Genomic DNA, 11,998 nt, shown 5'->3' with positions numbered 1-11,998 from the left:
TGAGAGTCTTTACAGTAATGAGGACACACACACGCACACAGTCTTTATAGGCCTAAGCAAAGAGTCTAACAGGAATAAATCAACTACAGTGAGTGTGCCTATTAAGCCCAGCAAAATTTCTCAGGTATTTTTCATATATATTGACCTCATTTATAAGGGAGATAAATTGGGAAATTCAAGATTAATCTTTATTCATTAGTTCATATACATTTTAGAATGCAAAATAAAGATATTTTATGAAAAGTCAAAAGTCCAAAAGTCTGGCATGGGCTTAACTGGTACTGTGGCACCATTTAAGCCTGTGTGTGTTCCAGATAAACCCACATTAGGATTTATTGACATAAAATTTTATTGTTTTCAAACAATTAATTTCCCTGAACACTGGCTTATCCAAAGAGCACAGCACATGCATCAGGTGAGAGGGGAGACAAAGGAGCACTACGTTATTTTCTTTTGCCTTCACGGCAAGGCTCGGGAACACACGGGAGATATGGCCATCAAATATTAAAATTCAGCTTCTTTTAGGAAGAGGTTTCTCCATCCAGCCATGGGCTGTCATGGCAAAGCAGGTGCAGTCTAGACCACCTTGACACCAAGAACTGTACAAATGTTTCCACTTGGCATCGTATGGGGGCAAGATCTGCCCAGCAGCATTTCAAGTGATACAGACAGTTATCTATTCTCTTCCACTGGTACTCTGGTACACATTCTCATATCCCTTTGAAACCAGGACATTTTCTGAGGATGCATCAGTGACAAAGCCTATCTCATCTACATTGTAGATATTTTGGGGTTTTGTTATGATATCTGCAAGATCCAATTCCTTTTTGCGCATCTCAAACCAGTGGGGGAATATGCCAGTATCAGCTGAGGTCCTCGCTCTAGCCACACGAAACTGTTCTGAGTTGCGAATGGTCAGCTCAGGATGATCTTGCATAAAACAGTAAAACCATTTTCGCCTTGGTCTCCCATTGGTGAATGGACTCTGAGTGCTACTAGCCAGAATATATTCCTCAACAAGATCTGAAAGGTCTGCCCAAATGAAGCCCCAAATCTAGTCAGACAGGTCCTACAAGAATTGCAGAAAGAAATGGACACATTAGTTGAAGCCAAAACTAGATCACATTACAATCTCACACTGGTCATTCTTTCATTTCATTCAGTTTCTTCCTGGCCTTCACTCTGACCCTCCGAGTCTTTCTGTCTACTCCAAACTTTATTGCTAGCATAGACAAATTATTGAAAATATTAATCTCTCCAAAACTATTAATGATGTATTTATTTGTAGACTGAAGTAAAATGAATCAGAAAATATTCAGTGTACAAATTTGACATGCGTAATTCTTCAGTAGTGTATTTCTGAATGAAGCTAATGGTTGGACCCTGAGATTTGCTCTGTGTGCAGCCTCAAAAAACTTATTTTTCTATATGACGGAAAAAAGCATAAATTGATAAAGTACCATTCCCTAATGCACAAGAATTAAACCATTAATTTCTCGTTTTACATAATCTAAATTTACTTACAGAAGAATTAGCTGAAAATAGCAGAAAAGTGATAATATCTAAGGGGACTCAAAACAGCAAAGTTTTTTTTAGTGACTTTGGGTGAGGCTCCCTGAGACCGCATGCACATGAGTGGGCCTAACTCAATATTGGCAGCTGTGATTGGTGTGCAATAAATGTCATGGAGGTAACAAATCGCTGGATTGATTAAAATATTGTTCTTTCTTTTTTTTTTTTTTTGACTTCAAATTTGAAACGGGACTTAATGGGCATATGGGCTTAATGGGTACAGGTACCCTAACACACACACACAAATCTGTCTCAGCATTGTCAAGCTTTACATGCATTCTTCTTTTGTTGTAATAATTTTATATCCTAAATCTTTTCATGCTAATTGGTTAAATTAAATTCCAGTTCACAACATTATCAGAATATACACCAATCAGCCATAACATTAAAACCACCCGCTTAATATAGTGTGGGTCCCCCTTTTGCCGCCAAATTTGTGCAGGGCACATTATCTTGCTGAAAGAGGCCACTGCCATTAGGGAATACCGTTGTCATGAAGGAGTGTACTTGGTTTGCAACAATGTTGGTATGGTGTCAGGTGGTATGTGTCAATGTAATATCCACATGAATGCCAGGACCCAAGGTTTCCCAGCAGAACATTGCCCAGAGCATCACTGCGTCCACTGGCTTGCCTTCTTCCCATAGTTCATCCTGGTGCCATCTCTTCCCAAGGTAAGCGACGCACACGCACCTGGCTGTCCACATGATGTAAAAGAAAACATGATTCATCAGACCAGGCCATCTTCTTCCATTGCTCCATGGTCCAGTTCTGATGCTCACATGCCCATTGTAGGTGCTTTCGACAGGGGTCAGCATGGGCTCTCTGACCAGTCTGCGGCTACGCAGCCCCATATGCAGCAAGCTAAGATGCACTGTGCGTTCTGACACCTTTCTATCATAGCCAGCATTAACGTTTTCAGAGGTCTGTGCTACAGTAGCTCTCCTGTGGGATCAGACCAGATGGTCTTGCCTTCGCTCCCCACACGCATCAATAAGCCTTGGACGCTCATGACCCTGTTGCCAGTTCACCAGTTGTCCTTCCTTGGAACACTTTTGGTGGGTACTAACCACTGCATACCGAGAACACCCCACAAGACCTGCTGTTTTGGAGATGCTCTAACCCAGTTGTCTAGCCATCATAATTTGGCCCTTGTCACAATTTTTTTTACTTTTTGTATAAAAATCCCAAACTATTCCAAAAAATCCCACTATTCTTAATACAACAAGGGACACAAGCTGTATTTTGGCAGACTGTCACTAGGTGGTGCTCTAGCAGGCAGCAACAGAAAGAAGATTTGCACTCTTTCCTTTACATTTGCCGAATGGAATGACAAGTGTCTTCACAAATAATTAAATATTTATCACTTTAACATACTTTTCTCGCTATGCAATATATGCACCAGTCTGGAGCAGATGTCATGCCAAATAGAAAAGCAATCACACTGGGAATCAGTTGTGGCATAAGGACAATGTGCCACACTTTCACTGATTAGCAATCAGCAAGGTATTGCTTTTCAAAGAACCTAAATGCTGACTTTGCCTCAGCGAATGTCAATCCGTGTGGCACGACACTGCTGTTAAATGAGGGCCATGGTCTTGTAGGACTGAAAATAACTTCCCAGGAGCACAGCCAAGTTGATCACCCAGTGGTTGAATGGGTAATAAAATTATAAACTATTGTTACACACATATACAAAATGGTCAATTCTGGTTTCCTAATCTGCTTTAAAAACAGTTTTTTAAAAACATATTTTATATTTTCGGATTTTTATAGGAATTACCTGCTTAAAACGTTCCAATATAGATAATTCAGACTGATGAGCAATACACTGAATTGGTATTTTACTCTGCTAATCTTCCATTGCTAATGCACTCTGCCCCCCAGCCATCCAACATCATGCTAGCGGAAATTAGCCAAAAGAGAAAGGAAAGAGTTAGAGGGATGGTGAGATGGCCTGCTGGTAAGAGTCATCACAGCTGAACCATGAACAGTAGTGAAGAGAGAGGGCTACCACCCACAGAATAAGAATCTCACACACACACACAGGCCTGGGAGAGCAGTTTTCCAGAGTGAGAACAGATGGAGAAAGCAAAACACTCCACTCTCTTTAGCACCTCTGTGTTTGAGCTCTGAACTCGAGCGACCTCCAGCATGCAGCTAACACTATCCGTGCTCCTGATGCAACCAACACCTCTGTTGCTAACACTGAATGAGTATTACAGCTGTTAAATGTGACAGTAATATAGTGCTAATACTGATGTTAGGACTACCTACACTATTGATGGCACTATTATCACTAGTATTATTATGGGTCCTGCAAGGCCCAATATTAATTCTAATAATTTCATCAATGATTATACAAATTATACTACAGATTTCCCTTTGCTTTGTACATTGCCAGGGTTTACTGTGAATTGCTACCAGAAGAAAATCCTTTCACATTCAAGCAAACTATTTTTTTTTTTTTGTCAGGCAAACTATTCACATTGGCTCTGACTGCTGCTTTCCTTTTACTTTCTCTGTTAAAATCTGCAGAGTGGAGACATGCTAAACATAAATGTAGCATATCTGAGGACCTCACACACACACACACACACTCCCAGGTCCTATTAACATGGTACTCAAACAAACACAATGTCGAACTCAACTAGCGACTCTGCTCATCCCAGCAGGATAATTTAACCCCAGCTCAACTTACACACACACTCACACACACACACACCTTTAATGGTCTCAGTAGAATGGCCAACATTCAATGAAGAATCTCTCAACTTGACATATTATATCATTATATCATAATGTTTTGTGGGGGGGTGAGAGACTGATGAATTAGCTCTTCATTTACTAATCAGCTGAAATAACAGAACTGCATTGATGAATAGTCTAGAATTCTAAGGTGGCACGTGTGTGTGTGTGTGTGTGTGTGTGTGTGTGTGTGTGTGTGTGTGATGGATGTGTGTGTTGATGTACTGGTCTGCAGTCACACAGTGCTGGTCTCGGATCAATGCAAATGCTCACTTTCCTGAAGGAACAAATATTATCCTACCAAAGTGGAATGCTTACAAAGAACACACATACACTCACATCAACCGTTAGCCACATACACAGTTGCTTAAGAAAAGAAAAGAAAAAAAAAAAAAAAAAAGTCTTTTTAGCTGAACATGTCCACAACAACAATTTTGTGCATGCTTAATATCATATATCATCCTTTATATCACAGCATTGTAGAATTCTTGAATCTGATTGGTCAGCAGCTCTGACAGTAATGTCAGCTGAAATGTAAACCTCTAGACATGAGAAGATACACTAAAGCCAAGGTATGAGACATATCCCGATACAGGATATGTGAGATAACACTGATACAAAACGATATTTACAGGTAGATTTCGGGCTGAACGATAAAATATCTATTTTACAATCCTGTTCCTCCATGAAAAGATCCTCAGGGTCCTCAGATGACATGCAGTTACTACTAGAACCACTGTTGAAGCAGCACCAGTGTTGAACATTAAAAGTAGTGTTATGATTAATCAATAAAAATACTTATCATGAGAGAGCAACAAAAACTGCAGCATTCATTTATCAGTTATTAATATGAGATTTTACATTTCTGGCAATTTTTTTTGTTTGTTTGTTTTGAGAGATATTAACTTTGTACTGTTTTATAATTATTGAAAAAAGCCTAGGTCGAATGCTACCAGAATGCCCAAAAACCCACTCTCAGCCAAGCCATGCAAACGCTCCCATTTACTAATAACTGAAATGTTTTTCTTTTCCCAAACTGTCATGAAGAGGGCGCTAACACAACAGACTGGATGTAAAGTGACCAAAAGTAGAAAAGAATTCAGACTGCTGAGTCTCATTTGCTCTTGAGCTCTCTCTATTATTAAGCCTGTTTTGTCTGTAGCAATCTGCCAGTTGTGATTACAAAGCTTTGTTAATAAAGTTAAAAAAAAAAAAAAAAGAAAAAAAACAAAAGTGCACAGCATATTAGAAACGGTGCGCAACTGATTTCTAAGCAGCTCATTTGGACAAGTAAAAGAAAAAAATTCAATAAATTGGAATCTCTACGCAACGCATCTGGATGTGAACTGGCCTTTAGTATTAAAGAAACCTTTGTTCAATATTGTGTAAATGAGTATCATGTCTTTAGCAAAGTACTTCTACCTTTTGTTATTTCACAGTGTCTTTGCAAGCTTTTGTCATATAGCATTTTTGTCATTTTGTCATATTTGCCTATGATGTTTTTATGCTGATTTAGGTTTGTAATGTTACCTCACTAAGTGCTCAACATGTCTGCAAAATACCTGTTTTTGAAGAACGCAATTTTTTCTGAAACCAAAACACTTCAACACACATGAGGTGCTGTTACTTTTGAGTACCAACATGTCGACTTAACTTTGGCTCAGATGAAGCGCTCATATTTTTGCTAATATTCAGTTCTTGTTCACCTAATACTTCTGCTTTGTTGTCACACACATGATGATTGCCAGCTTGTGATGAACAGGCAGTTCACACACTCTTGTTTTATTGGCCATAGTTTCTCCTTGTAAAACTTAAGAGGACACTCAATAATAATAAGGATATTGACTAATTTAAATTGCAGCTGTTGAATTGCAATCTTTAAAAATTGAGATTTTGATATAAAGCAGGTTAATTGTTCAGCTCTACAAAACATTGCGTTTTAAATTTTAATACATTTATTTTGTAATAACAAATCAACCAACAAATCAATCACTGTAACATAACTCAAATTCTGCATATATATATATATATATATATATATATATATATATATATATATATATATATATATATATATATATATATATATATATATATATAAAAATGTGTGTGTATGTATTTTACATATTTAGCACATTCTACTGACTAACACCAATAATCTATAATCTCTGAAATAGGATGTCTCTATCAGAAAATGCATTCCTTTGTTTAATCACATTTTACTGGATACCAGCTGCTGTGATGAGAAACAAGACTACTCAAGTGGGATGATGCTTTTTTTCCCCCATTTCTGTTTGAAAGCTACTAGCCAGATAGCTACACTATAAGCACAGAGGTGAGAGCTGGTGAAGTTGTCTGCTGGAGTTTACTGCATAAGAAAAGTAGATCTGGATTTATAATATAAGTTGTAACTTTCCACTGTTGTTAACATGATATTTTAAAATTTTTCCAATGAATTGCATGGCAATATTTTTAATATGGAAAAATTGTTTGCCTTAAATGATTAAATAACAAATTTGTGTTATCACTGCTCCTACTGCTGTCTGACATCCACCTCAAATGCACAAGCACATCACACCTACCTTAATTGTCACACTTAATTTAATTGCACAGACATCACTGTACAGGAGAACAATGGTATATTTCCTCATCCCACAGAAATCAATTTCTGGTTAAGCCACTGCAAGCACAACATACAACGTGCTTCTAAATTGTTTTTAGACATGAGTGTGACTTACATCAAGCACAGTACTCAGGTGTTAACCTGAATTTCAGACCACTATGAAGCCAGCCGCAGTAGAAGCCGAAGTGTGTATACAGCAGTTTACAGGAACTACCCTTCAGATGCCTACACTATGGATCTGCTGTGAATTCTGCATAGCGTGAAAACGTTGAACCTTGTATTTGACACATATGCCATTATTCTTCCTTCAGATTATCTTAATGTCTCTTAATGAATAATTATATATAGCTGTGTTTCTTTATAGTGATTCCTGAAACAGTGAATATCAATATCATGAGTATGACAAACATTAATTAAAAGTTCAGAGTGATCAAAGTGAGTAAGATTATAGTGATTATAGTCAATTATAATTATTTTGATTAGAAATTTTTTATTTAACACAGAATCATTTCTCATTATCACCATCAGGGGGTGACACAGGCCGTGAACTAACTTTGGACCTGAACATAAACAAACATGTGTCCTATGTGTAACACAAACTCTCTCTTTCTCTCTCTCTCTCTCTCTCTCACACACACACACACACACACGTTTCCCATAATGGCCACATACATAGCTTACTGTGAAAGAAAAATACATAACTGATAAACATCCAAAAAAAAAAAAGTCCTATAGCACATGTCTTGAATGGAAAGACTGTAGACAGGTATGTCACCTAGAACACGGGATCCCACATTTTTGTCCAATGACCCCAAATGGCCATTATGTGTTTTCTGTAACCCCAAGCCTGACCATCCTACATCTTTTAAATTTCAGATTTATAATTTTAGACTACTGTAACATTTGAACATTTTATGATGTCAGTAACATATGTGTATTATTAATGACTGAAAACCAAAGAGGATATTCCTTGCACTGGCATACCAATCTACTGGTGAGGCATGCATGTGCAGAAGCAGCAGCATCAGCAGCTTTGTTCACACACCTGCTTCCGTATTTTGACTCATGCTGATTTACGAGAATGGTCAAGAGTGCCTTTGCTGCTTTCAACTGAACCTAATGCTGTTAGATTTGTTAGTATGGCATCGTTAGCATAGCTACATAGGAGTTATGTAACATTAGATACATTTCAAGGTGGTTTTCAACCCTAAGTCATTCAAACAGTTCAAAGCTTAATACACGTTTTGTTTACATACCTGTCCAGGGGCAACATCGCCGATTCTGTGTCCAGCTTCAACCCCTTCACCAGAAATAAATTACATCTCCATCTTGGAAAAGCACCGTCAGTATTTATCCTTCTTTTATTGCATTTCTTGTTGTTAGGTTTTTTCCAAAGCACATCATAGTTTTTTGTTTTTGTTAACACAAGAATTATCCGGCTGTGCTGTGAGATTACAGGTTTCTTCTCTCTGAACAGATGGGGCAGGGGGAAGGGGTGTTGAGGAGTACCTGACAGGAGGTCCATCCAAACACTGACTCGCACTCCAGTCTGTAAAGCAGTAACAGGTTTTCTTAGCAGCATAATACACTTGTGATGAGGCCTTGGCATATACGTTTTATCTTTTTATCATGTTCAACATCCATATTTTCCAGATTATTTATACAAGTAAGAATAAAATAACTACTGCACCCTTAAAAACACTACACATATTAGCAAAATATAAAATGTAAATAAGTTTTTAAACTTTTTTTTGTCTTTCACCCAGTATGAATGCATAACTAGCTAGCTAATCAGTCTTCAAAACCAAAATATAGCTAGCTCCATATGTGTGTGTGTGTATGTGTGTACATATTATATATATATATATATATATATATATATATATATATATATATATATATATGTACTTAAGTTTTTATATGTAAACTTACTATTTAGACTGACTATTTTTCAAATCGTCGTGTTTGTGAAAAACTTAATTTAGCACGAAAAGCTAATGCAGTCAATTAGCTTAGCTGTGGCTAGCTAGTTTCCGCTTAGCATAACAAGCTTCTGTAATAATTTGCTCATAAACACACTGAACGCGATGATAACAGTTTGTTGCTTATATTAAACTGTTCTACGGGGCTAAAATGAGCTAAAGAGCACTTAATGGGTGAAAACCGAAATAACTAAATGTACAGTCACCATCTTGTTCCATAAACTTGAAGAGAGCTAGGTTTGTTAGCATCGCGGCTAATCGGCTTCAAAGGCATTTATGTTAGCAACTAAACAAACAGAGAATAGACATACTTAAACTTCAATACACAAGTAATACAGTGAAATTGTTTAAATTTTATAATAAATAGGAAAACATTTGGGATGTTACTAACCTTTAAAAAAGGGAACCTGAGCAGATTTATTCAGCAGCTGTTATGCGGTCACAGGCAGCCTGAGCTTTACGTCACACTGGAGCTTAACAGCGGCGGCGTTCTGGCGGGAAAACACCAAGTTTCTCCTCAGCTCTACTGGCGGCTCATCAGTGATGACGTCAGCTTAGGTTCCATCAGAAATATATATATATATGTATATATATATATATATATATATATTACTATTACTAGTTACTATTACTAGTTACTAATTACTATTGTATATATATATATATATATATATATATATATATATATATATATATATATAAATGTATAGTATAGAGTGTATAGAGAGTGTGTGTGTGTGTGTGTGTATATATACATATATATATATATTTCTGATGGAACCTAAGCTGACGTCATCACTGATGAGCCGCCAGTAGAGCTGAGGAGAAACTTGGTGTTTTCCCGCCAGAACGCCGCCGCTGTTAAGCTCCACATACATACATACATACTGCCATATATATATATATATACACACATATAATATCATATATCAGTGTTGGCTGGTGGGAAAGTAAGGGAAGCATAGGTGAAGTATACTCTATATCTCTACATAGTGAAGTATACTTTATATCTGTCTGTTTTATGTAGGTATAGGTTCCTGTTTAATTCTCAGTCTCTTGTAAGTAAGAACATCAAAATACTTTTCCAAAGCCAGGTTGACAAAATTAGCAGTGTCTGCCACCTCGTGCAAACAGCAGCTAAGCTGCTAACTAGCCAGCTCGATTACGCTGAAGAAAGCAGTGATAACTAGACACCTAGACAAGCATAAATAATCAAACATCACTTTATACTTACAATTAATTTAAAATATTTACCAATTACAATGATAAAATAACAAGCTCTACCAGTTGTGTAAAACTTTTATGGATTTGGTTACTGACCACTACTGCAGTAGGCAGTAACAGAATTCACAATAACAAGATGATAAGCAAAAGTGATATTTGTTTTTGCTACCCAGTGAGTGTAGTGGGTGCCCCAATCTGGACCAAGATTCTCCAACAATCCATGGCGACAGCACTTTCTCAGCGTACTATATAACAGAATATTTTGTTTTAAGTCTGGGTCCTGAATTACTATTGTACAAAAGTGTAATGTGCTAGAACACCTCCTCTGGAATGTTTCCAATGGACTGCCATTCCTTGTGCCAAATTATGAAATTCTTTGTCAAAAGGGTAACGGTTTGTATTGACACAAAAACACATCACCATTTACACATTAGTGTAATGTGCTAGAACACCTCCTCTGGAACGGTTCTGGTTGACTGCCATTCCTTGTGCCGTATTATGAAATTGTTTCTTGAAAGGGCAACAGTCTGTAAAATACATTATACCATTACAGCTATAGCACAATTGGTAGATTGCAAATGCTTTTCTGAATACTTACATTTGTCTTGTCTGAGGCAATCTGAGCCACTCTACCACTGACACCATGTAAAGATGAAGCAGGCACAGATAGCTAGTTTGCTATAACTGATAGAGGTTTTACATCATCAGTGAACAATGGCAGTCTTAGTCTTGGTGCAATTTCTGCATCAAGAAGATACCGTGGGCAGATACTCAGGGGATCTCTACTTGTTAACTGGTGATTAGCAATTCTCATAATTGTTTGATGGTCATTTCTTCTTACAGTGTGCAATTCTCCAAAATATACAGCAAATATTAAATAGTATTTGTTACCAATATAAATATGCAAGATGAACACAGGATTACCCTAATTTGAAATCTTATTAGCTGATTTTCAGGAGCAATAGGGAACGTGGCTCCTGACAACATGCTGCCATCAGACTCTGTGTGGTGCTCTTCTTCATTCATTATTGATGGAATTCTCCTCAGCTCTACTGGCAGCACATCAGTAATGACTTTGGCTTATGTTCCTTTAGAAATAAATGTGGAAGCCAAAATGACAAATTTCAGTGGACGATTTTTCCTCATTTACATCATGGTATTCTGCCTCAAAAAGCCTACATAAGATCTTAAACAAACTATAAATGTGGTGGCATATCAGTAGGATATATATACATACAACATAGCAGTGAGGCCTCCTCAGAAGTATGCCAAAACTACTTCAAAATATGTTAAGTCAACACTGATTCATAATAATTTTTTTTTGTGAATTGACTTGTATTTAACTTGTCTATTATCACCAGCCTTTTGAAGCTTGAAAATATTTTAGGATAGTCTTGTAAAAGAGGAGCTCTTTAATTCTGTTTATCATATCTGTTCAACTACCAAGGTCCGACACACCAAGAGTGTTGCATGCTCTCACCAAGTCCTCAGAATACATATTCATCGCATGTATGGCAAGCAACAGACCCATCTACAGAATGAAAAAAGTAGTTCTCTGTATATGCTTAGATTCATTTAAAAAATATTTGATGAATTTTGAAATGTATTTAATATACCACTTCATCTATATCCAAGCTGAACCAAGTAAATGGTTCTTTTGAGACAGACCTTAAAAATTTCTGTCTTTGAGACAACATCTTTTAATCTGTTGTCCTGTCCAAACCATGGAGTAAATGAAGAATATGTCAAGGAACTGATAGGGATTGGTCACTGTGTTGCCTGATGTGCATAAACAAATTATAGCCTCATTATGGCTTCATTTACAAACCTTTTTGACTGTCATTGTATTTG

General features: G+C 37.0%; 1 long non-coding RNA gene across 1 annotated transcript; it reads right to left on the bottom strand.

Annotated features, from left to right (window-relative positions):
* Positions 1 to 269: 269 nt before the first annotated feature.
* On the bottom strand, positions 270 to 9,438 carry LOC113528473 (uncharacterized). The gene is made up of 3 exons (XR_008303439.1): positions 9,315 to 9,438; positions 8,198 to 8,490; positions 270 to 1,069 (listed from the first exon to the last, which is right to left on the bottom strand). It is a non-coding gene; the product is annotated as an uncharacterized LOC113528473 (long non-coding RNA).
* Between the last annotated feature and the right edge of the window lie 2,560 nt (positions 9,439 to 11,998).

This window comes from Pangasianodon hypophthalmus, chromosome 13 (genome assembly GCF_027358585.1).
Source record: "Pangasianodon hypophthalmus isolate fPanHyp1 chromosome 13, fPanHyp1.pri, whole genome shotgun sequence".
In the NCBI taxonomy this organism is placed as follows: Eukaryota; Metazoa; Chordata; class Actinopteri; order Siluriformes; family Pangasiidae; genus Pangasianodon; species Pangasianodon hypophthalmus.
This window is presented reverse-complemented; position numbering and strand designations above follow the sequence as displayed.